The sequence below is a fragment of the Sinohyriopsis cumingii genome, chromosome 9, assembly GCF_028554795.1.
Source record: "Sinohyriopsis cumingii isolate HCF-2022 chromosome 9, ASM2855479v2, whole genome shotgun sequence".
NCBI classification, from domain to species: domain Eukaryota; kingdom Metazoa; phylum Mollusca; class Bivalvia; order Unionida; family Unionidae; genus Sinohyriopsis; species Sinohyriopsis cumingii.
Genome location: NC_142969.1, coordinates 4716474 through 4722528, shown reverse-complemented (window position 1 = coordinate 4722528; position 6055 = coordinate 4716474).

The following is a 6055-nucleotide window of genomic DNA, read 5'->3' as shown; positions in this document are numbered from 1 at the left end:
AAGACAACAGTCAGACGGTGAAAGAAAGTGATATTCTCCACAGGTATTCTCCACTGGAAAACATGAGTATACACATACAGGAATATGACAATATTTGTTCATTAGCAGTTGACTTGAGCTTGTACACTTCAGGTATCGTAGCTCTGTTGATACGAGTCTATACTCTTTAATAAGTAAAAGAAAAGAGTGAGATACAACAAACTTTGTAAAATTTAACAAATAATCTATTTCCCTAGAATACAAAGTGAAAAACGAGGAGAAAGAACTTACGATATTGGAAATTAAATCCCAAAAAATCCAAGAATTAAAGACACAAGTCATATCTAGTGTATGGTTGTCTTAATTATCTTTTTCCTATAATATCGCAAAAAGTAACAGAAACAAACAATGGTGTCCAACGTTTCCTCTTTTCCATTCTTTCTCTCTGCACTGTAACGTTAATTCCCTGTCTATCCATAGCTCAAAACACTAGAAAGTACCGCCCGTTCTACTATCACCCAATGCAGTAACACGTGTGTGTGTGTGTGTGTGTGTGTGTGAAAGTTTCCTTCACGTACGCGCTTGAGTCTTGAAAGTGGGAAATTTTTTGTCAGTCTGTTCATCTAACATTGTTGTCTTGACTTTTTAAACTTTATACAAATACTCACAAACGCAGACTGTGTGATGTAAGTGATAGTCTGTTTTGTGAGATTTCACATGCTTGTCCTACACTCTAAGCTAACACAGGACGTTTTTTTGTGTTTAAGGGGTGTTGAATGGTATAGTTGGTGTGATTGATAGTATTTTTTTGTAATGTAAGAGATAGTAGATTTTGTGAGATTTCATCTCCTTCTGTTACATTCTAAGCGAACATTTTGGATAGTGACTATGATATGCTGAAAGGTATAGTGGTTTGATGGATAGTATTTTTTGTATAGCGTGTGTGAGGTGATTGATGGTATTTTTATGGAGTGTTGGATGGTATGTAACGTATGAGAGAGTATGCTTTGTTTGCTGTCATCTTCTTTTACACTCTAAGCTAACACAGGAGGTTTTTTGAATAGTGTGTGGGGTAATGGATGGTATAGATGGTGTAATGGATATAATTGTATGGGGTGCTGGATCGTATATAAGGTGTGTGAGAGTATGTTTCTGATTTCATCTTCTCTTTCAATTTAAGCTAGCACAAGACGTTTTTTGGATAGTGTTGAATGGTATATAAGGTATGTGAGAGTATGTTTTGTTTGCTGTCATCTCATTGTCTTACACTTCAACACAGGACCTTTTTTGAACATGAACAGTGTTTACGGTGATGGGTGGTATAACTGGTGTAATGGATCATGGGGTGTTGGATGGTACAGTTGATGTGACGCATAGTATTTTTTCTGGTGTAAGAGATATTACATTTTGTGAGATTTTATCTCCTCTCTTACACTCTAAGCTAACACATGACGTTGGTTATGTGTGCGTATATGTATGTATGTGAATGTATATGTCTGTTTTGTTTGTCTCTATCAAACCCCTTTGTCCCTATCAAATTCGTTTCACCGACCTACCTACAGTAGTGCGTATTCATGTCAGCCACTTGCAACACTGTTACTTGGTAGCCACCCGACTGAGGTCAGACACTTGCAACATTGTTGCCATTCCCCCCCCCCCCCGTGTCCAGTACCATGACGTCACCCACGTCAAATTCCCATTGACTTTAAAGTGGTCCACACTGTCAATTTCCCAATGACCCTACAGTACCCCTATTACTGCTTACCTAAAATGTGAAACGTTCATCAATCCAACTATGAGCAGAATGACAGTAAAGCATTCTCTACCACTAGTGCATGTTAAACTCTCATCGTTGCCCCTGGACTCCGATCCAGGACAGAATACTACCATTTATTCCACCGTCAGCTACCAAAACATTTCCACATCAGCATCACCAGTAATGCGGGCATCAACGTTGCTATCGATCAAAATCCTTTCAAGTTCCAGCATTTCAACATGTCCAAGACAAAAATCACCTGAAAACGCCAGACATTGTGTACCGTATCATTTGAACCTAACTTTTTCCAGAAAATTTACTCTCGACCTTAATTGACTGTTTGAAGCCAAGTGGCAAACAAAGGAACCAATGGCACCTACGACATTTAGAACAACCAGTATGCAGGAGAATATACCTTTTGGGGTGTTGATTTTACTGCAAACCAACGCAGTGATGAAAGATAGGTTCATCCTGTCAAATCGGGCCAACTTCGTGTCGAGCTTCAGTTTGTAATAATTCTGACAAATACATTGGACTTCAGTCAACGTCGTCTTATGTGCCGAATTTTGCAATGTTGTGACAATCATTATTCTGAGAGAAGTGATCCTAGACTATTAATAATAATAATAATAATAATAATAAAATAATAATAATAATGAGGACTTTGTATAGCGCCTAATCTTTAGAAGCTCTGAGCGCCCTACAATATTAGACAACACCGATAAGATAAAAAACATATAATGATATGATTACAAACAAACACCATGAAATTAGAAAACATTAAAAAAACATGCTGAGAATATTTAAGGCAGGAAACATTATTAGGTCTTTAAGTTTGTTCTTGCAGTCGAAATAAGTGAGTTTTGAGAGCCCTCTTGAATGTGATCACTGTGTCTTTGTGTCTAAGTTCAGTGGTCAATTGATTCCACGTTGCTGGGCCCTGGTATGCAAAAGAACGCTGTCCATTTGACTTTGTTTTCATAGTGGGAATAATGAGTATACGATTGTCAGAAGAGGAGCGTAAGTATCTTGCTGGTGTATACACATGGGTGAGGTCGGATAAGTATGTTGGACTAGGGTCCGACAGTGAAACGTAGCACAGAGAACACATTTTGTGTTTCATTCTGGATCGAATGGATAGCCAGTGTAGGGTACAGAGCAGCGGGGAGGTGTGCTCTGATCGTGGTACTCTAAGTATGATCCGAGCAGCTGTGTTTTGAACTTTCTGAAGTTTCTGGAGCAGATATTGAGATGAACCAGACAGAATTGAGTTACAATAGTCCAGTCTTGAAAGTACTAATGAACACACAAGTGTTTTAGTGGCATCAACTGAAAGATATTTGCGAACTGAGCTGATGCGTCTCAGCTCAAGATATGCAGCCTTGCATATGTTCATGACATGTTGGTGCAGTGTGAGAGTACTGTCCAGGGTAACACCTAGGTTTAGTACTGTTTGTGTGAATTTATTGTTGGTGCTGCTGATATTTATTGTTTGAGGTAATGGAAGTGAATGAGAAAGTCTTTGTGTTGTGATCAGAATGGTCTCAGTTTTATCATCATTCATCTGCAACTTGTTACATGTCATCCATGATTTCACATCAGAAATGCACCTCTCTACACATTGGATGGTAGCATCAACTTCAGTTGGGTGGCTAGATTTGTATAGTTGGGTGTCATCAGCGTACAGTTGGTGAGACACTGGTTGATGATCTATGACACTTGAGAACAGACCACTGTGGAACACCACAACATAGATCAACTGGGCTGGAGTGTATTCCATTTGCAGATACAATGTGTGTCCTGTTTATCAAGTAGGACTTGAACCACAGTAAGGCTGTATCATGAATTTCAAATACATGCTGGAGACGGTGAAGTAATATATCATGGTCTATTGTGTCAAATACTGCAGACAAATCAAGGAGGGTGAGGACTGTAATCTTTCCGCTATCCAACGCAGAGAGAATGTCATTAACTACTTTTAGAAGAGTAGTTTCAGTACTGTGGCAAGGGCGATATGCAGATTGTACATTGCTAAAAAGACTGTTTGAATTTAGATGAGATACAAGTTGGGATAGAACAACCTTTTCTAAGATTTTTTGTATGAATGGGAGATTAGAAACTGGGCTGTAGTTCTTTAAATCGTTATGGTCTAGTGTTGGTTTCTTCAGCAGAGGCTTTACAATGGCACTTTTGAAAAACGACGGGAATTCCCCGGATGAGAGAGAGGTATTAATAACATCAGTTAGTGAAGGTAATAATGGATCTAAGCACTCAAGCAGCAGTGATGTTGGAACTGGATCAAGTTAACATGACTTTGGTACACTCTTCATCACGATTGTACGTACGAAATCTATAGAGACAGGTTCAAGTGCTGCTAATGGTTGCCGCTCAAATTCTGTATCCCAACTGTATGGTGACGACGAGTCAATTGAAATTGTGGTGTCAAGCTTATCTATAATGGTTCGTACTTTGTCACGGAAGACATTTGCAAACATGTCCGGAAGGTCGACTGGAGAGAAGATAGTTGGAAGTGATGTAGATTTGTTCCTTGACATTAACTTGTTAGTAATCTCAAAGAGCTCTTTGTAGCTGAACTTTCCATGATCTTAGTACTGTAGTGGGCTGATTTCGCTGCATGGAATATATTTGTGACATTCTTCTTAGCGGCTTCATATATCTGCTTATGAATAGTGAGTCTGGTGGAAAGCCAAAGCCTCTCAGCTTTACGGCGGTCTCTTTTAGCAGTGCGAAGCTGGTCCCTAACACTGCTATACCATAGAGAACACTTTTGAATTGATACTCTGCACTTGGTAGCTGGTGCATGTTTGTCAAGCATTGGACGCAGGCAGTTATTGAGTTGTTCTACGATAGGAGGTAAGCAGGTTGTTAAGTTAGCTTGGCTGTCGTGCATTAGTTTGGTTCTATTTATTATACGGAGGTTAGTAGTATATAGGGATACTAGGGCGACAATGGGAATTAGCATTACAGACCCCCCCCCCCCCCGGAACATATAGCGACAATGGAAATTTAACATGGAGAAAAATCGTGGGAACATATAGCGACAAGGGAAATTAACATGGAGAAAAATCGTGGGACTGTTTAGCGACAAGGGAAATTAACATGGAGAAAAATCGTGGGACAATCTGGCGACAATGGGAAATCAATATGGAGCAAAATCGTGGGACTGTTGAGCGTCAAGGGGAATTGAACATGGGAATAGAGTGTGGGTCTGTCTAGGGACTAGGGGAATTTAACATACGGAAATTGAACATGGTGGGTCTGTATAGCGTCAAGGGGAATTGAACATGGTGGGATTGTCTAGGGACAATGATGGTAGAGGGTCAAACACAACAGAGACAGAAACATACATACACTAGTACAAGCGTGAGATTTATATATAAAGCATTACCAAGACCTGAAATCTTGCTGGGGTGTTCAAAAATTTGTATAATTGTAATCATGCTATAAATAGCTATAATCAAGGAAATGCTCAACGACAAAATGGATGTGACTAAAAGTAACGCTAAAATGAAGAAATTGTCCCAGAATTTAAAGGAAAATAAACATATCCCCGAAAATTAAGTTACAATGGTTTAGACTAAAATGGATAAAATTAGTAACTACTTACAATATCAACTTGTGTGACGATCGTGGATAAACACCTATGTATCTATAATCAGCTGAAATTCCTATGAAATCCCACTATCTATTTATACTACAACTTGTGGGTTATTCCTTTGGAAAATCCCACTATCTTTTTATAGCCTCAGCTTGAGTGACGTTCCTGTTTATGAACTCTAGTATATATGTATAGCTACAAAATGTGGAAATCCCCAAGTCCATATTTATAGTCTCAAAATTTCCAGCGTCAGTGACGTCACTGTACTGAACACTAGGGGATAATGGAAACAGTGTTGCAAGTGGCTGACCTGAATACGCGCTACTGTAGGTAGGTAGGTAGAGTGTATCTGATAGTGATAAAGTGAGTTTTATAGGGACAAACAGAGACCAATACACACACACACAACATACGCGCGCAGACACACGCACACACACACACGCAGACACACACACACACACACAGAAAGAAGAGGAAAAAAACAAACCCCAAATATACTATCAACACAGAAGGGAGATAATACAAACCCCAAATATACTATCAACACAGAGGGGAGATAATACAAACCCCAAATAAACTATCCACACAAACGTACGCGAACGCATACAAACCCCAAATATACTATCCATACAAACGTACGCGAACGCATACAAACCCCAAATATACTATCGACACAAACGTACGCACACGCATAAAAACCC